The sequence below is a fragment of the Manis pentadactyla genome, chromosome 9 (assembly GCF_030020395.1).
Source record: "Manis pentadactyla isolate mManPen7 chromosome 9, mManPen7.hap1, whole genome shotgun sequence".
Taxonomy (NCBI): Eukaryota; Metazoa; Chordata; class Mammalia; order Pholidota; family Manidae; genus Manis; species Manis pentadactyla.
Genome location: NC_080027.1, coordinates 89,599,077 through 89,619,519, shown reverse-complemented (window position 1 = coordinate 89,619,519; position 20,443 = coordinate 89,599,077). Strand labels below are relative to the sequence as shown.

Genomic DNA, 20,443 nt, shown 5'->3' with positions numbered 1-20,443 from the left:
AGAGATAAAGAAGGACATTACATAATGATAAACAGGGCAGTCCAAGAAGAAGACATAACCATTATAAATATATATGCACCCAACTCAGGAGTACCATCATATGTGAAACAAAGACTAACAGAATTAAAGGAGGAAATAGAATGCAATGCATTCATTTTAGGAGACTTTAACATACCACTCACTCCAAGGGACAAATCAACCAGACAGAAAATAAGTAAGGACACAGAGGTACTGAACAACACACTAAAACAAATGGATCTAACAGGCATCTACAGAACTCTACACGCAAAAGCAGAAGGATACACATTCTTCTCAAGTGCACGTGGAACATTTTCCAGAATAGACCACATACTAGGTCACAAAAAGAGCCTCAGTAAATTCAAAATGTTTGAAATTCTACCAACCAACTTCTCAGATCACAAAGGCATAAAACTAGAAATGAATTGTGTGGAATTAATATATAAATCAAGTATAAATCAAATGTATAATCATATATGACTTGATTATTTTTCCTGTAATTCCTGATAAGTGACCAGGAACAGAACAAACAAGACCAGAACAGTTTCTGTGACCTAATTGCCCTTGCTATTGTTTCAATACCTTGTAAGACGTCATGCCCCAGGAGACTGGAGACTGCCGAGGATTAAGTTTACAGTCAGTTTATGGTTGTCTATTAAGTCCCCCACACTGAATTCTATTGTCGTTAACATGTATTTGCTCAATAAATATGAAGGGTGTCCTCTCAGCACCACTCTTCCACTGTTATGCCTTGAGTCTCCTGGCTGGCCCTTTCAGATCTTTGATATCTGATCATGTCTCCTCCCTTGTCTGTGGATCAGAAGCAGGGAGGGGACCGACAAATTGTACAAAGGAACAAAAAGGCTCACAAACACATGGAGGCTAACAACATGCTCCTAAATAATCAGTGGATTAATGACCAAATTAAAACGGAGATCAAGCAATACATGGAGACAAATGACAACAACAGCACTAAGCCCCAACTTCTGTGGGACACAGTGAAGGCAGTTTTAAGAGGAAAGTATATAAAGCAATCCAGGCCTATTTAAAGAAGCAAGAACAATCCCAAATGAATAGTCTAAAGTCACAATTATTGATACTGGAAAAAGAAGAACAAATGTGGCCCAAAGTCAGCAGAAGGAGGGATATAATAAAGATCAGAGAAGAAATTAATAAAATTGAGAAGAATAAAAGAATAGAAAAAAATCAATGAAACCAAGAGCTGGTTCTTTGGAAAATAAACAAGATAGATAAACTGTTAGCCAGACTTACCAAGAAAAATAGAGTCTACAAATGTAAACAGAATCAGAAATGAGACAGGAAAAATCACTACAGACAACACAGAAATACAAAGAATTATGAGAGAATACTATGAAAAATTACATGGTAACAAACTGAATAACCTAGAAGAAATTGTCAACTTTCTAGAAAAATACAACTTTCCAAGGCTGACCCAGAAAGAAACAGAAAATCTGAATAGACCAATTACCAGCAAAGAAATTGAATTGGTAATAAAAAAACTACCTGAGAACAAAATCCCTGGACCAGATGGTTTCACTGCTGAATTTTATTAAACATTTAGTGAAGACCCATCCTCCTTAAAGTTTTGCAAAAAGTAGAAGAGGAGGAAATACTCCCAAACTCATTCTACGAGGCCAACATCACTCTAATACCAAAACAAGGCAAAGACCCCCCAAAAAAGAAAATTACAGACCAGTATCCCTGATGAACATAGATGCAAAAATACTCAACAAAATATTAGCAAACAGAATTCAAAAATACCTCAAAAAGATCATCGATCATGATCAACTAGGATTCATCCCAGGGATGCAAGGATGGTACAACATTCGAAAATCCATCAACATCATACACCACATCAACAAAACGAAGGACAAAAATCATATGATCATCTCCATAGATGCTGAAAAAACATTCAACAAAATTCAACATCCATTCATGATAAAAACTCTCAACAAAATGGGTATAGAGGGCAAGTACCTCAACATAATACAGGTTGTATATGACAAACCAACAGCTAACATTATATTTAACAGCAAGAAGCTGAAAGCTATTCCTTTTAGATCGGGAACAACACAAGGTTGCCCACTCTCCCCACTTTTATTCAATGTAATTCTGGTGGTCCCAGCCACAGCAATCAGACAACACAAAGAAGTAAAAGTCATCCAGGTAGGCAAGGAAGAATTTTAACTGACTCTGTTTGCAGATGACATGATATTGTACATAAAAAACCCTAAAGACTCCACTGAAAAAGTACTAGATCTAATATCTGAATTCAGCAAAGTTGAGGGATACAAAATCAATACACAGAAATTTGTTGCATTCCTATACACTAATGATAAACTAGCAGAAAGAGAAATCAGGAAAACAATTCCATTCACAATTGCAACAAAAAGAATAAAATACCTAGGAATAAACCTAACCAAGGAAGTGAAAGAACTATACCCTGAAAATTATGGGACACTGTTAAGAGAAATTAAGGAGGACAGTAATAAATGGAAATTGATCCCATGCTCTTGGCAAGGAAGAATTAATATTGTCAAAATGTCCATCCTGCCTAAAGCAATATACAGATTCAAGGCAGTCCCTATCAAAATACCTACAGCATTCTTCAACGAACTAGAGCAAAATTCAACGAACTAAAATTCATATGGAATGACAAGACCCCGAATAGCCAAAGCAATTCTGAGAAGGAAGAAAAAGCACGTGGAATTATGCTCACTGACTTCAAGCTCTACTACAAAGCCACAGTAATCAAGACAATTTGGTACTGGCACGAGAACAGACCCACAGACCAGTGGAACAGAATAGAGAGTCCAGATATTAACCCAAACATATATCATCAATTAATATATGATAAAGGATCAATGGATATACAATGGGGAAATGACAGCCTCTTCAACAGCTGGTGTTGGCAAAACTGGACAGCTACATGTAAGAGAATGAAACTGGATTACTATCTAACCCCATGCACAATAGTAAACTCAAAATGGATCAAATACCTGAATGTAAGTCATGAAACCATAAAACCCTTAGGAAAAACATAGGCAAAAATCTCTTGCACATAAACATAACAATTTCTTTATGAACATATCTCCCCGGGCAAGGGAAACAAAAGCAAAAATGAACAAGTGGGACTATATCAAACTAAAAAGCTTCTGTACAGCAAAGGATACCATCAGTAGAACAAAAAGACATCCTACAATATGGATGAATATATTCATAAATGACATCTGATAAGGGGTTGACCTCCAAGTTATACAAAGAGCTCCCACACCTCAACAAACAAAAAGCAAATAATCCAATTAAAAAATGGTTAGAGGAGCTGAACAGACACTTCTCCAAAGAAGAAATTCAGATGGCCAACAGGCACATGAAAAAATGCTCCACATCACTAAACATCAGAGAAATGCAAATTAAAACCACAATGAGATATCACCTCACACTGGTTAGGATGGCAAACATCCAAAAGACAAACAACAACAAATGCTGGTGATGATGCAGAGAAAGGGGAACCCTCCTGCACTGCTGGTTGGAATTTAAACTAGTTCAACCATTGTGGAAAGCAGTATGGAGGTTTCTCAAAAAACTCAAAATAGAAATACCATTTGACCCAGGAATTTACCCAAAGAAAACAACTTCTCAGATTCAAAAAGACATATGCACCCCCATGTTTATCACAGCACCATTTACAGGAGCCAAGAAATGGAAGCAACCTAAGTGTCCATCAGTAGATGAATGGATAAAGAAGATGTGGTAAATATACAGAATCGAATATTATTCAGCCATAAGAAGAAAACAAATCCTACCATTCGCAACAGCATGGATGGAGCTAGAGGATATTATGCACAGTGAAATGAGCCAGGCAGAGAAAGACAAGTCCCAAATGATTTCACTTATCTCTCGAGTATAAGAACAAAGAAAAACTGAAGGAACAAAACAGCATCAGACTCACAGAACCCAAGAATGGACTAAGAGTTACCAAGGGGAAAGGGACTGGGGAGGGTGGGTGGGAAGGGACGGATAATGGGGAAAATGGGGAGTTACAATTAGCACACATAATGTAGGGGCCAGACATGGGAAAGGCAGTATATACAGAGAAGACAAATTATGATTCTATAGCATCTTACCATGCTGATGGGCAGTGACTCTAATGGGGTATGTGGGGGGGACTTGATAATTGGAGGAGTCTAGTAAACATAATGTTGTGCAAGTAATTGTACATTAATGATATCAAAAAAGAAAAAAATAAACCCTAATGACTCCACTCCAAAACTACTAGAACTAATATCTGAATTCAGCAAAGTTGTGGGATACAAAATGAATACGCAGAAATCTGTTGCTTTCCTATACACTAATGACGAGTTAGCAGAAAGGGAAATCAAGAAAACAATTCAATTCACAATTGCATCAAAAAGGATAAAGTACCAGGAATAAACCTAATGAAGGAAGTGAAAGACCTGAAAACTACCAGACATTCATGAGAGAAATTAAAGAAGGTACCAATAAATGGGGATAGATCCTGTGCTCATGGACAGGAAGAATTAATATTGTCAAAATGGCCATCCTGCCTAAAGCAATCCACAGATTCAGTGAAATGCATATCAAAATACCAATGGAATTTTTCAATGAACTAGAACAAATAGTTCTAAAATTCATATGGAACCACAAAAGATCCTGTGTAGCCAAAGCCATCCTGAGAAGGAAGTAAAAGCTGAGGGGATTTTGCTCCCCAACTTCAAGCTCTACTACAAAGCCACGGTAATTTGGTACTGGCAGAAGAACATACCTATAGATCAATGGAACAGAATAGAATGCCAGATATAAACCTAAGCATATATGGTCAATTAGCATAAGATAAAGTAGCCATGGATATACAAGGGGGAAACAACAGCCTCTTTAACAACCGGTGTTGCCAAAACTGGACAGCTACATATAAGAGAATGAAACTGAATTATTTTCTAACTTCAGACAGAAAAGTAAACTCAAATGGATCAAAGACCTGAATGTAAGTCATGAAACCATAAAACTCTTAGAGGAAAACATAAGCAAAAATGTCTTGAATATAAACATGAGCAACCTTTTCCTGAATGCATCTCCTCAGGGAAGGGAAACTAAAGCAAAAATGAACAAATGGGACTACATCAAACTAAAAACCTTTTGTATAGTAAAGGACACCATCAGTAGAACAAAAAGGCATCCTATAGTATGGGAGAATATATTCATAAATGGCATATCTGATAAAGGGTTGACATCCAAAATATATAAAGAGCTCACACACCTCAACATGGAAAAAGCAAATAACCCTATTAAAACTTGGGCAGAGGATCTTGACAGACACTTCTCCAAAGGAGAAATTCAGATGGCCAACAGGCACATGAAAAGGTGCTCCACATCACCAATCATCAGGGAAATGCAAATTAAAACCGCAATGAGATATCACCTCACACCAGTTAGGATGGACAACATAGAAAAGAATAGGAAGAACAAATGCTGGTGAAGATGTGGAGAAAGGGAACCCTCCTACACTGCTGGTGGGAATGTAAATTAGTTCAACCATTGTGGAAAGCAGTATGAAGGTTCCTCAAAAAACTAAAAATAGAAATACCATTTGACCCAGGAATTCCACTCCTAGGAATTTACCCTAAGAATGCAGGATCCCAGTTTCAAAAAGACATATATACACCTATGTTTATCACAGCACTATTTACAATAGCCAAAAAATGGAAGCAACCTAAGTGTGCATCAGTAGATGAATGGATAAAGAAGATGGTACATATACACAATGGATTATTATTCAGCCATAAGAAGAAAACAAATCCTACCATTTGCAACAACATGGATGGAGCTAGAGGGTATGCTCAGTGAAATAAGCCAGGTAGAGAAAGACAAGTACCAAATGATCTCTCTCATTTGTGGAGTACAACAACAATGAAGCAAAACTGAAGGAGCAAAACAGCAGCAGACTCACAGACTCCATGAAGGGACTAGTGGTTACTAAAGGGGACGGGTGGGGGAAAGTTGTTGGGGAGGGAGGGAGAAGGGGATTGAGGGGTATAATGATTGGTACACATGGTGTGGGGGGTTCATGGCTATGACAGTGGAGCACAGAGAAGACAAGTAGTGACTCTGTGGCATCTTACTACACTGATGGGCAGTGACTTCAGTGGGATACGGGGGGTACTCGATAGTGTGGGTGAATGTAATAACTACAGTGTTTTTCCTGTGAAACCTTCATAAGAGTGTATATCAATGATATCGTAATAAAAAAAAGGAATTTAAAGCAGGAAAAGAAAAAGATTTTCAGTTCCTCTGTCACACCGTCCACATTTCTAGTGCTCAGCAGATACCTGGTGCCAGTGTCCTCCCCAGGTGTCAGCACAGATATGGAACATTTCCATCACTCCCCAAAATTCTGTTGGAGAGTAGTATACTGGAAACTGTGGAAGAAGTCATAAACCCGTGAGATCGTAACTGACTCATTTTAATATACCCAGGTTCCTCTTCCCTACCTTCATCAGAGGATCATCATACCAACCACCTAGAATATCAAGGACTGGCAAGATTTATGCTGCCTCTGACTTTCAGTGTTTGGATTTAGCATATTTATAAAAGACCTGTTGGACTGGGCTGCATTCTTATCCACAGGGCATCTAGTCTTTGGGAAATGTATACCCGGAGCCTAACAGAATGTGTGATTTAAGGAGTCACACGCTCACTTTGATTATGAAGGGAAAACCTTTCTTTTGTTTGAGGTGAGAGGATGGAGAGTCACACCCTTCAGCAGTATGGATAGTAACAGGCGGACGTCATCACAGCTGAATCTGTTAGGCAGGAAAACAGGTACGAGCCGGGTGGAAAGAATAAGGCTAGTAAAACCCACTAGAGGGATCTCAAAGAGTTTTCCAGTTAAAAATAGAAAGCTCTGAAGGCCTGGAGCAACTTGGAGTAGAAGTTTGAATACTCCCCAGATAAAGAAAAGTATTTCAGCATGGCCTATGTTTTCAATGTGTCAATTAGAACATACCATTTGTGGATAAAAGGAGAGTTCCTGTGGCCAGGATTCTCACCTGGCTATGGTTGACTAGCTCACTGCACACCTGTGGGCAATACATGGCTGTTGACTCTATAAAAAGAGCTGCACCCAGTGCTCTGGGCACAACACGGTGGCAGGGCTGCAGGGCTACAAGGTTGCAGGAGAGCAGAGGCTGGAGTGGTGGCAGTGCTGAGGACAGAGGCCCAGAGGATGGCTGTGTGGACAGAGGGGCCCAGAGGCAGAGACTGGCTTGCTTCATACAGACTCGCTCTGAGTGAATGGGATTCTAGTGACTGACATGCCACCTGGAAATATAGTTGGGTATATCCCTTTCACCCCAAGGAGTGTTCTGCTGTCAGTTTTCTTTGATCACACTGAATCCATAGCAAACTTGCCCGGGGCTGAAACGCTTGGCAAGACAATTGCCAAAAGTCGGCAGGGTTCACTGTTGACCAAGGGAAAAAGACAGGCTGCCCTTATGGGAGGGGTACTTCAGCAGGCTGCCCCTGTGAATGGGAAGACAGTGGATCATCCCCCAATGGGTATGTGGTCTGAGGTCGCTTGCCTCCTAGAGAACTGGGCCCCACCCCAGGATTGGAGGCAAGTGGAGGTGACATCTGAGGCAGTAGGGGTGGCTCTTGATATAGTAAGCAGAGCCTTTGAGAAGCAGAGTGCCCATGAGGCAGTGGGGACTGTGGGTTGGCTGCTTCTCACAGTCTTAAAAAGGTCTACAGAGGAGACCCAAGAAATGGCGGCTCAAGAATGAGAGCTGCAAACTTCAGTAGATTCCCTGAGGAGGGAAGTGGCATTGTTGCAAGAGGCGGCACAAGAACGCGAGCTGCAAACCTCTGTGGATTCCCTGAGGAAGGAGATGGCCTTGATGTGGGATGAGGCGGCACAAGAGAACCGGCAGCAAGGTGCCATTGGAGACAAGACGGCAGGGCTGCCAGGTGATCTGAAGGAGGAAGAGGCCATCAAGGAAAGGGACGAGCTCCTGAGGGAAGCACAGGGGGAGGTGGCACAAGAACGTCAGCTGCGAAGCATTGAGCTGAAGATAAGAGCTTCTGAAGACAGGTAGCACTGCTGCGAGGCACAGTAGAAAAGGTAAAGATTGTGGCAAAGGAGGCACTCGGGAGAGGAGAGAAAATGGAGGAGCTGGAGAAGGATGAAGAGGTGATGCTAGAGGCACTGGCGCCTCCTGTATTGAAAGCACGCCCAGTGGTTGTAAAGAAAATAAAGACCCAGCAGCTGAAATTCCCCAAGGAGAGGAGCAGCCCCCTCCCCAGGTCGCGGAGCACTCTATGGTCCGCCCCTATACTCAGGCTGAGCTGGTGGATTTGGGCTCCTTGTTTAGACAGAAGCCCTAGGAGTCAATATCAGCTTGGCTCCTGCATCTGTGGGACTTAGGGGTGGATGGAATTGTTCTGTTGGGAAAGCTATCTTCCCTGACAGTGCAGCCTGCCTTGAGGCAGCAATTACAAAATGCGAGGTGATACATAAAGTAGCTGAAGCAACGAGAACCCAGAAAGAAATAAGACCTGTTGCTCACAGGAGGAATTTGAGGGGCCTCATGAGGGTTATGAGGACCCAGATGTGGGTTGATTTGATACGGGCAGGAGTAGATGGAAGGAAATTAGATGGGAAGCCAAATAAGATCTTACTGGAGCTATGGCAACAGCTGAAACCCAAGCAGCAGTTCCAGCCATTAAGACCAAAGAAGCAGAGGTCAGAGACAGCCATGAGTCTGGCCTGTGTGTCTGCATGACTCTTTGTTGGAGAGGCTGGAGAACAATGTTCAAGCTTCCTTGCACAGGGACCATTGCAGAGGACTAAGGGCACATAGATTGAGAGGAGAGAATCCTGGAGGGGTGGAGTGTGGATAAAATGAGAGTTCCTGTGACCAGGATTCTCACCTAGCCCTGGTTGACTAGCTCACTGCACACCTGTGGGCAATACATGGCTGTTGACTCTATAAAAAGACCTCCACCCAGTGCTCTGGGTGCGACACAATGGCAGGGCTGCAAGGCTGCAGGAGAGCAGAGGCTGGAGTGGTGGCAGCGCCAAGGACAGAGGCCCAGAGGACAGCTGTGTGGGACGACTGTGCAGGACAGCTGTGCAGGCAGAGAGGCCTAGAGGATGGCTGTGTGGACAGAGGGGCCTGGAGGCAGAGACTGGCTTGCTGCATACAGACTTGCTCTGAGTGAATGGGATTCTCGTGACTGACCTGCCACCTGGAAATAAAGTTGGGTATATCCCTTTCACCCCAAAGAGTGTTCTGCTGTCGATTTTCTTTGGTTACACTGAATCCATAGCGAACTTGCCCAGGGCTGAAACCCATTGGCAAGACACCATTGTAATATTTACTTTAGTACCTGCTAAAAGGCCCAGCTTATTCAGTAAGAATTCTATCTTAAAGCTGAGATTGCATTTTAATCAAACAGATGGTGAGCAAGGCAGACAGTCTTGTTTGGTGTGCTTCCAGACAGAAGCTGATATCACGGAAAAGAATCAAAGCCGTATATTTCTTGTGTTAAGTTAAAAAAAATTTAGCTTATAACCTTTTCAAACAATAAGGCTTCTTTCTCACTTACCAACTTTACATTTCCCTGTATGGCCCTGGAAGATGACTGGTTAGCCAGAGATGGGTAAGATTCCTCAAGGGAGGAACAACCTAAGACAGGCACAGTCGCAGGGGGGCCATCAGGTGAGAGAAATTGAGGATCAACAGAGGTGAGGCTTAGAACCTCACCCCCCCTGTTCTGAGAGAAATCTTCTGCATATGTGGATGTTTTATTGCCCTTGTCTAGCTTGGATTAACACATAGTCTTTAGGCACACACCTGATCATCTACATTTGCTCTCTTACAACACTAAACTATGTTTTCTACCTTTATCTTGTATCTACCTACCACTTCAGCATTTTATTAAAAATAATAATAATAAAGAGAAATGTGATATCCACATATAAATCAAGTATAAAAATCAAATGAGTATTCATATTTGAACTGACTGTTTATAGTTCATAATGCATGAGCAAAACCGAAGGTTTCTGTGATGGCTGCCCTTGTACTGTTCACCATGTAAGAACTTTTTCACTATGTAAGAATTTGTTCTCCATGTAAGAACTTGTTCGTTATGCTTCAGAAGATTGGAGACTGACGAAAATTAGGCTTGGGGTGGATTAATGATTGTGCATTGAGCATTGACTCCCCTATACAGAATTTTATTGTTGTTAACAACCATTTGATCAATAAATATGAGAGATGCCCTTACACACACAAAAAAAAATTAAGCTTAATGCATTAACAAAGAAACATTTTGGGAGAATTTGGCCTGTCTGCACCTGGCCCTTTGTCACTTTCCTGAAAATCCTCAACCTCCTATAAAACCTCAGACCCTGAAATCTTAGGGGTGCTCCTCTCTCTGAGGTCGCCCATGCTTTTTAAGTGCATAGCCTTAAAACTTTATCTCAACCTTTCAGAGCACCTCTTCTATGAGGTAGCTCACACTCCCCTTTCTCCAACACTTGCTCTCTTTAAATAAAACTTAAACCTTTCAGTCACCCGCACTTTTTCTCTCTTTAAGTAACTTTAAACAAAACTTTCACTCTGCTTCACTACTGGTCTCTGCCCTTCAATTCTTTGTTGCTGGGAACAAGAACCAAGGAAAATACACAATGCTCCCCTAACAAATCCATCCATATCTGAGGATCATCCATATCTGAGGATCCCATATCATGGGAGTTGGTGATGATTTTTAATTATTTAGTTTTTTTTGTTAAGGTATTATTGATATACACTCTTATGAAGGTTTCACATGAAAAAATAATATGGTTACTACATTTACCCATATTATCAAGTCCCCACCCATATCCCAATGCAGTCACTGTCCATCAGTGCAGCAAGATGTTACAGATCCACTATGTGCCCTGTCTGTGCTATACTGTTCTCCGGGTGATCCCCCACACCATGTGTACTAAACACAATACCCCTCAATCCCCTTCCCCCTCCTTCCCCCCCCCTCCAACACCCCTCCCCTTTGGTAACCACTAGTTCATTCTTGGAGTCTCTGAGTCTGCTGCCATTTTGTTCCTTCAGTTCTGCTTCATTGTTATACTCCACAAATGAGGGAAATCATTTGGCATTTGTCTTTCTCTACCTGGCTTATTTCACCGAGCACAATGTCCTCCAGCTCCATCAATGTTGCTGCAAATAGTAGGATTTGTTTCTTTCTATGGCTGAATAGTATTCCATTGTGTATATGTACCACATCTTCTTTAGCCATTGATCTACTGATGGACACTTAGGTTGCTTCCATATATTGGCTATTGTAGAAAGTGCTGCAATAAACATAGGGGTACATATGTCTCCTTGAATCTGAGAAGTTGTATTCTTTGGCTAAATTCCAAGGAGTGGGATTCCCGGGTCAAATGGTATTTCTATTTTTAGTTTTTTGAGGAACCTCCACATTGCTCTCCACAATGGTTGAACTAGCCTACATTCCCACCGGCAGTGTAGGAGGGTTCCCCTTTCTCTGCATCCTCGCCAGCATTTGCTGTTCTTAGTCTTTTTGATGCTGGCCATCCTTACTGGTGTGAGGTGATATCTCATTGTGGTTTTAATTTGCATTTCCCTGATGATTAGTGATGCAGAGCATCCTTTCATGTGTCTGTTGGCCATCCGAATTTCTTCTTTGGAGAACTGTCTCTTCATATCCTCTGCCCATTTGTTAATCGGGTTATTTGATTTTTGGGTGTTGAGGCGTGTAACTTCTTTATATATTTTGGAAGTTAACCCCTTGTCAGATGTTATTTACAAATAGATTCTCCCTTTAATTATTTAGTTTTTAAGTGCAGCCTATCTTATGGATATTGGGCCTGATGGTTAGTTGGATTTTGAACATCACTCATAATTTGCCAAGAATTAGTACATATTCCTTTTGTGCATAGCCTCTTTACATAAAGCACAAGACTTCTACGAACAGTGTCTAAGACATCTAAGTACCTATGTCTACAGAGCCCACAGAAACTGTACTTCAGGCCCACAGTGAGGAGGAAGATAAGTCCTGTCTTCAAAAGCCCTTGAAGGCATGGTTGTTTCTCACCCTTGGGTGGTTCACATCTGTGATGCTTCCCAAGTCCTCCTCCCTGATCTCTGACAGAGTTATCTACCTCTTTTTCATAGTAATACTGGATCAACTGCTGAACCCCAGCCTTCACTGCAGGTTCAAGGACAGAGCTTGCCAGTAGCCTGTGGGTCTCCCTGAAACCTCAGCATGACTATAAGAGGCCATTGCCTAGGTCTGTGGCCCCACCCAGCTTCATTGCTTGTGTTTACTGGAGTAGTTCTGAGAAGCAGAGGACAAAGCTATGACTGAGTTTGTGGTAGATTCCCACTCCTGGCAACAGCTGGACCAGGATGTATTCATGCTGCTCTTGGTCTTGCCAACAGTCTAGGGCAGAAAAGACACATCTTGCTGTCCCTGGATCAGGCTGAACACTGCCTAATAGGTTCAGAACAGACACCAGAGCATCCCCTAGGAAGTGGTCCCCTGGGCTGCTATCTGTGTGGCACCTTGTATCAGGTTGAAGAAACCTGCCTGGCTTCCACATGCCCCAGCCTATGAAGATGAAGCTGCAGGGTCTAGGATTCAGGCTGGTGATCAGCCTGCTACAGGGGAATCTTCAGGCTATCAGGATCCTAGGTAGAGGACCAAGTGGGTGAGGCCAGGCAAGGACTCTGGAAGCAGGATATAGAAGAACCAAGAGCCTGTCAAGGGTGGCCAGATCCCCAGCGATGAGGAAAAGGGAGAAGGTCTTTTTCTGGGCTCCATATGAAATGGCAATCAGGAGAGTATAAAGAGGCAGTAAAGGAGCAGGTCATGATGGGTCTCAGAAGACACCTAACTGGACCAGATTATACTAGAATGGAAGACAATGCTCAAACCTGGGTTGTGGTCTGAAGGAGCCCAGGGCTTAGTTAGGACATCTCACCCATCAACTCCCAACCTCTGTAACTTTAAGTTTGGAGCCAAGGGAATGGGGCTCGATTGCTCTTCTCAATCTCCCCATTCCATATCGCCGGGGACTTCACCTCACTTCCATGCAATGCAACCCCAGACTGCTGCCCCAAATTCAGTCAGTGAGAGTGAGACTGCTCTCATAGATCCAGACTCCCTCTGCCCAGTATGAGGAGAGATGGCTGCATTCCCCAGTAATCAGTAAGGGACATGACGTCTATAGATGTTTGCTCATTGTACTGACTGCTCAAATCTTGTCCCCTTGTTACACACCAGCCTCAAAAGTCATTGGCATTTCCTACATGTTCCTGCCACATTCCATGTCTAGCTCACAAATGCCATGGAGATCTACATTTAACAGAGATCAGATAAGTGTAGTTCTGATACAGAAGCAAGTTTTATTTCTCTTTTTAGTTTAAAGATTAACATAAGCACACTACAGCATTCAGCTGGGGAATTAGAAAGTAAAAGGCAGATAAATAAAGTAAGATTATAGGACCTTTCATGTCTAGTATATAATAAATCCACAGAGAAATTGAGGGAATAGGGGCTAGGACCTACCAACGGAGGGAGCAAAGCTGACCCTGGTCACATGTCTTTCATCACGGGGACCAAATGAATAGCATACATCTACCTTAAGCTGTCCCCAACACTTCTACCTACCTATTGCCCCCAGTCCTTGTACACAGTCCTACCAGAGACATTTGAGAAAGGAAATAGGACACCTAGCAGGCCTTCCCTATTCAAAGTAAGTCTGGAAATATTTCTGTATCAGTTCCAGTATAAGGTGTGTCAGAATGGTTGTGATATGCTTGACAAAGTGTAGCTGATCTTCCATAGGCATTATGAGGTTGTCAATTTCAGGGCCGTTCACCAGGTGTTTGCCCACTGCTTCCAAATGCTCCCAAGACTCGTCCGTGCACTTCTGGGTGACGTTGATGGCAGAAGTCTTGAACTCTTCTACCAACTCGGTGGAAGGGAGCTTCTCAGCAAATTCAAACATCAGCTCTGCTAACTCACAAAGTGCTCACCCATGTTCAGCCCTACATGCCTCAGGGACAGTAACTGAGCACTGGGGCTGCCTAAGCTCCCCCATTTGTCCCCCCAGGACTACCTTAGTACTGCCAATCCCTTCCTCCTCGTTGTGCTTTTTACTCTCACAGATGAGGGTTTCAGCAGTGTCCTTTCCTCCCATCCTAACAAGCTGAAGCTGCAGAGCGTGGGCCTCCGTTGGGCAGCCAACCTCCTCCAGGAACACCCCCAGAGCTATGATGGATAGCTGCTCAGGCAGAGGGGCTAAGGAGGGCACTGTGTGCAAGAGATCCTGGAAGGTCTTGGGATCCCGGAGAGGGATCTGATTGGGGAGCGTGTTCGGTGGGCACCCAGTTTCTGCGAAAGATGGCTGTAAGGTCAGGGCTGCTTCCTGTACATTTCCTGGAAACCCAGTGACTGGGGGCAGCAAGACACAGCAAAGAAGCAGCACAGCCTGGTTCATGGTGGGTCAGCAGGACAGCCCTGCAGGGAAGCAGCAGAGTTGGGGGTGGGGAAGCAGGGAGGCTAGGGACGAGCACACACCAAGAGAGGAGAGAACTAGGAAGCTCTTAGCCCTTGGAAACATCAGTTACCCTGGGCAGAGCATCACCTCCTCCCTTGCATGCTGTGGGCAATCTCACCTGCTCCAGAAACAAGCCGGAGGAATGAGATGGCCTGAGCATGTATGTCCTTTGCCTCAGTGCTTCCCGAACCTGAATGGCTGCTTTTTGGAGCTCACCTTTTCACACCAGCCAAGAAAAGCTGACTCCTATGAAAACAGTGAAGAACAGAGCATCCTCAAAATACTTACCTTCCTCTTGCAGGCTCAGGCTGTGGCCTCCTTCCATTTGCCCCATGCTGAGGACAGACCTTCTCCCTTTGCGACTGCTTTTTCCTGCCCGGAGCCCTATCACCTTAAGGATTTCTCTAGACCTAAACTTAGATCAAGAAACATTCTCTTTCTCTTTTGGGAAAACAGGAAGGGGAAAGGCAGGGATATCAATGATTTCGGGGTAGGTGACTCCAGAATAGTTACTCAACAGACTTATCGGGTAGAGGAACGGGCAAAAAGAAGCTACTGTCACCCCAAATCAGAGCATTTTTTCCATTTTTACCTTCTAATTCTGGTGCATTACCCTAATTAAACATTCATAACCATGAGATACCTCTATGTCAAAACCATAGTAATTGGGTTTCATTTCTCATCTAAAGGTCTAGATGAGAAACTACACTCTTTAAATAGGGAGAGATGGTGGTATATGGTGCTTCCTAAATCTGGTGCAAAAGTCCACACGTCATTTTGTCATAAAGTTTTCTCTCTGATACTATAACCCACCTCTGGCAGACAGCCAAAGGGAGTGTGCCAGGGTGGGGCCTCGGGTCCCTCCTTCCACATTACTCTTCTCTGTCCTAGGAGGGGCTCCTAACAAGAAAGAAATCAGAAAAAACAAAACCAAAGAATGGCTTCTAGGGCAAGGAGTGTTTTTAGGAAGCTAGTGGGATGCACGCTAGAATGGGGAGAAGGAAGAACTGGATTGTGGATAAAACGAGAGTTCCTGTGGCCAGGATTCTCACCTGGCCCTGGTTGACTAGCCCACTGCACACCTGTGGGCAATTTGACTATAAAAAGAGCTCTGCCCAGTGCTCTGGGCACGACACGGTGGCAGGGCTGCAAGGCTGCAGGAGAGTAGAGCAGACGCTGGAGTGGTGGTAGCGCCGAGAGGACAGAGGCCCAGAGGATGGCTGTGCGGGATGACTGCAGAGAGGCCCGGAGGACAGCTGTGTGGGATGGCTGTGCAGAGAGGTTCAGAGGACGGCTGTGCAGACAGAGGGGCCCAGAGGCAGAGACTGGCTTGCTGCCTGCAGACTCGCTCCTGAGTGAATGGGATTCTAAACATGGGTATAACCCTTTTACCCCAAGAACGTTTTGCTGTCAATTTCTTTGGTCACACTGAATCCATAGCGAACTTGCCCGGGGCTGAAACCCATTGGCAAGACAGGATGCAGGGCAACCCAGCTGCCTGGAATTCCTGGGCCCTTAGGCCTGGGCAACCAGGACTGCTTTTGCTCAGTGTGGGAAAGTTCTGGATCCCGTCAGGTTCTTCCACTTCCAACTTGGGTTCACCATCCAAACTGGGCCTATCTCCACCTCAGACAGCGTTGTCCTTGTCCTCAACATGGATGCACTTTTCACTGAGATGTCCTGAATTTCCAACTCTAGTGCCTTGGGAATGCCAGTGGGGAGGAACTGTGTAAGGTTAAAATCAGGGAGAGTGGTGGTGAGCCTCTCCAGACTGAGGGAAGAAGACAAAGACAAGTCCCGCCCATCAGATCTCACACCTGTTCCTCAATTCCTACCACTTGTCAGCTGGGTATTTTTGTTTAGAGTTTATTTCTTAGAGTAGTTTTGGGCTTACAGAAAAATTAAGCAGAAAGTAGAGTCCACAAACAGTCCCTCTCCCTGACACCTCAACTTCCCATAACATCTTACCTTGGTGTCGTAACATTTGCTATAGCTGACTATATTATTGTTTGTATTTATTATTTTATTATGTATTATTATTACCTTAGTTTACATTAGGGTGCAAGTCTCTTCATACAGTTCTCTGGGTTTTACCAAATGTATAACACAGGGATTCACTTTTACAGTATCATGCAGAGTATTTTCACTGACCTACAAACTTTGGGTTGTTTTGGCTGCCATCAGCCTGGTCCCCCACGTAAATAGGAGGCACCAAGGTAACTGTCAGCCCCAACCTCCCACCACAGCTGGTCCACAATAGACACTGAGCAGCACTCTGGCCATAAGCTGGTGGGACAGCAGGTGGCCTCAAAGCTCATGCTCAGCCCCTCACAGAGCCCTTGCTCTCCAGACCTCAGGTTCCAGCCCTGGCTGAGGTTTTCCTCCTCCTCCTTGTACTCAAAAACAAGCACCTGCCTTTCTCGGCATTCAGCTGGTATGGGCTCCACCGGACGTTTTCCTGTGGGGTCTAAGAAACTGAAAAAGGCAACATGAAAGGCTCACTTCTGGGTGGGCAGATGGTGAGTATCAGCAGCTGCTTTGTGATGGCTGCACCAGTGAAGACGTATCAGTGCTGGGAGGCTGTATTACTGTGCTCACCTTTGCACATGCAATCCTTGGCTAGTCACTTGGAACTGCTACCCAGTGCCCAGCATGGTGACTCCTATATAGGAAGCACCAAATACATATACATGCTAATGGATATATTAATGAATTGTAACCTTGGGATATAAAGGTGAGACATGAGCCTTGCTTTCAAGCTCAGTCTACTGGGAAAAACAAACAAGATCACTCTACAACTGGCACTTTGTGAGGGAAATCAACAAATCCCAGCTATAAAAGTGCTTGTGGTTTGGGATTCAAAGAGAGCACACTGCAGCTGTCTCTTGAAGGACAGGATAGGAATGGGACAAACCCCGCTGGTAGAGGACTGGCATAACCCACAGGTTGGTGGTAATGAAAAGGCTGCTCTGTGAGGGTGAAGAGTCTAGGGTGGCAAACGTATAAAAAAATAGGCACCATCAGGCATGGCAGGGAGGCTGTAAAGACCTGCTAAGATCAAGCATGCTCTTCTTTGGGTCTGGATCTGTTCTGAAAGCAATGAGAAGCCATCAGGTACTCTGGAGCAGGGCAATGATGTGATCAGAACCATGACGTAGAAAAAATTTCTGTGGGCAGAATAGACAATATATTAAAAGGAAGAGGAGAGATTGAAGGGAGGACTCTTAATGGGGCAGGTATTATAAGAGCCTAGGTCAGAAATGAGGTGGTGATGTATTTTGGGGGTAGAAACAATGCAGTATGTCTTATTCTAAGCTCCTTCAGCAGCAGCTGCAGTTCAGAAAACTTTGACTTAAGAACCTGGTGGTGGAATCTAAGGGACAGAATCAGTTTCCTGGAGCCCTAACCTCAGCCCCAAGAGCACTCCCTTAGCTCTCAGAAGCCAGTAGGTGGATGTGGCAAAAAAGAACCCAGGAAACAAGTGAAAGATTCTCAAGGGACAACAGGTATGGAGTTCCCTTTGGGGGTGATGAAAATATTCTGGAATTAGATAGTGCTGATGTCTGCATAACACTGTGCATATACCGAAAGCCACGAATTGTACACTTCAAAATGGCTAAAATATGAACTTCATGCTCTATGAATTTTGCCTTAAAAAACCATTCAAAATCTGAAAGAATTCATCTTCTGCAGACCTCTACCATAAGGACCCAACTCTCTTCAATTCTGTGAAAGCTGAGAAAGGTGAGGAAGTTGCAGAAGGAAAAGTATGAAGCTAGAAGTTGGTTCATGAGGTTTAAGGAAGGAAGCTGCCTCCTTAACATTAAAAGTTCAAGAGGAGGCAGAAGTGCTAGTGGAGAAGATGCACCAAGTTATCCAGAAGAGCCAGCCAAGATCATTAATGAAGGACAGACTTTCAAGTAGAAGAAACAGGCTTCTACAAGAAGATGCCATCTAGAACTTTCATAGCTAGAGAGAAATCAACTCCTGGCTTCAAAGCTTCAAAGGACAAGCTGACTTCCTTATTAGGGGCTAATGCACATAAGTGGAAACCAATGCTCATTTGCTATCCCAGAAATCCTAGGGCCCTTAAGAATTATGCTAAATTTACTCTGCCTGCGCTTTTATAAAAGGAACAAAGCCTGGATGACAGCACATCTGTTTACAATATGGTTTACTGCATATTTTAAGCCCACTGTTGAGACCTACTGTTCAGGAGAAAAAAAAGATTCAAAATATTCCTGCCTATTGACAGTGCACCTGGTTACCCAAGAGCTCTGTTGGGGATGATGAGATTCATGTTGTTTTCATGCCTGCTAACACAGCATCCACTCTGCAGCTCACGATCAAGGAGTCATTTCAACTTTTAAGTCTTATGATTTAAGAAATACGTTTCATAAGCCTATGGCTGCCATACATAGTGATTCCTCTGATGGCTCTGGACAGTCAACTGAAAACCTTCTGGAAAGGATTCAAAATTCTAGACTATTGAGAACATTAATGATTCACAGGAAGAGGCAAAAATATCAACATGAACAGGAGTTTGGAAGTTGTTTTCAACCCTCACAGATGACTTGGGGGACTCAGGACTTCAGTGGGAAGTAACTGCAGATGTGGTGGAAACAGCGAGAACTAGAATTAGAAGTGGAGCCTGAAAAAGTGACTGAACTTGCTGAATCTCATGATAAAACCTGAATGGATGAGAGGTTGCTTCTTATAGATGAGCAAAGAAAATACTTCTGAATTGATGAGATGCTGTGAAAATTGATGAAATAACAACAAAGGATTTAGAATATGGCATAAACTTACATACAGCAAGAGGATCTGAGAAGACTTTGACTCTAACTTTGAAAGTTCCCTTGTGGGTAAATGCTGTCAAACAGCATCACATGCTACAGAGAAGTTGTTCGTGAAAGGAAGAGTCACTGATGTGGCAAACTTCAGTGTTGTCTTGTTTTAGGAAATGGCCTCAGCCACCCCTGCCTTCAGCAACCATCCTCTGATCAGCCAGCAGCTGTAACACCGGGGCAGGACTCTCCTCCACAGAGAGACTGCACCTGCTGAAAGCTCAGATGGTGGTGAGCATTTTTGAGTAAAATATTTTTAAGTTAAGGTATGTCTGTTGTTTTTTTAGACATAATGCTATTGCACACTTCAACTAGAGTCCAGTGTAAACATAACTTTTTCATGCTCTGGGAAACCAAAACTTCACTTGACTTGCTTTATTACAATATCTGCTCTACTGTGATGACCTGGAACCAAACCTGCAATATATTTGAAGTGCCTGCAAAGCAGACTTTACAAAGAAAATTATCGAGGATGAAGACAGACACTTACGATAAAAGGGTCAGTCCACTAAGAAGACATAGCAATCCAATGTGTGTGTGTGTACCAAACAACAGAACTTCAAAATACACAAAGCTAAAACTGACAGAACTAAAAGGAACAAACCCAGTACCATAGTTGGAGACTTTAACACCCCTCTTTTAACAATCAGTGGATTCACTAGATAGAACGTCACCAGGGCCAGAGAACTTAACATTGTCAACCAACTGAATCTAACATTATGGAACATTCTACCCATCAATGACAGAATCCATTCAAGTATCTACAGAACACTAAGATATGCCACACCTGGGCCATAAAGCAAACCTCACTAAATTTTAAATAATTGGCATTTTAAACCATTGTATTTTTCATCATTGTCTGATGGATATTAGATCTGATGTTTACTGTGGATTTTGAACACCAAACACACAGCTCATCAAAAAATTAGAATTCAGTCCTTCTCTGCCTATC

At 43.3% G+C, this 20,443-nt stretch overlaps 1 long non-coding RNA gene and 1 pseudogene across 1 annotated transcript in view; one reads left to right on the top strand and one right to left on the bottom strand.

Annotated features, from left to right (window-relative positions):
• LOC118928397 (uncharacterized) overlaps positions 1-6,666 on the top strand; it is a 40,983-nt gene extending 34,317 nt beyond the window's left edge. Inside the window, exon 2 of the long non-coding RNA XR_008999295.1 lies at positions 6,534-6,666. This is a non-coding gene — a long non-coding RNA (uncharacterized LOC118928397). The remainder of the gene's footprint in view (positions 1-6,533) is intronic.
• Positions 6,667-11,937: 5,271 nt separating this feature from the next.
• LOC118928398 (apolipoprotein F-like) lies at positions 11,938-16,528 on the bottom strand (annotated as a pseudogene).
• Between the last annotated feature and the right edge of the window lie 3,915 nt (positions 16,529-20,443).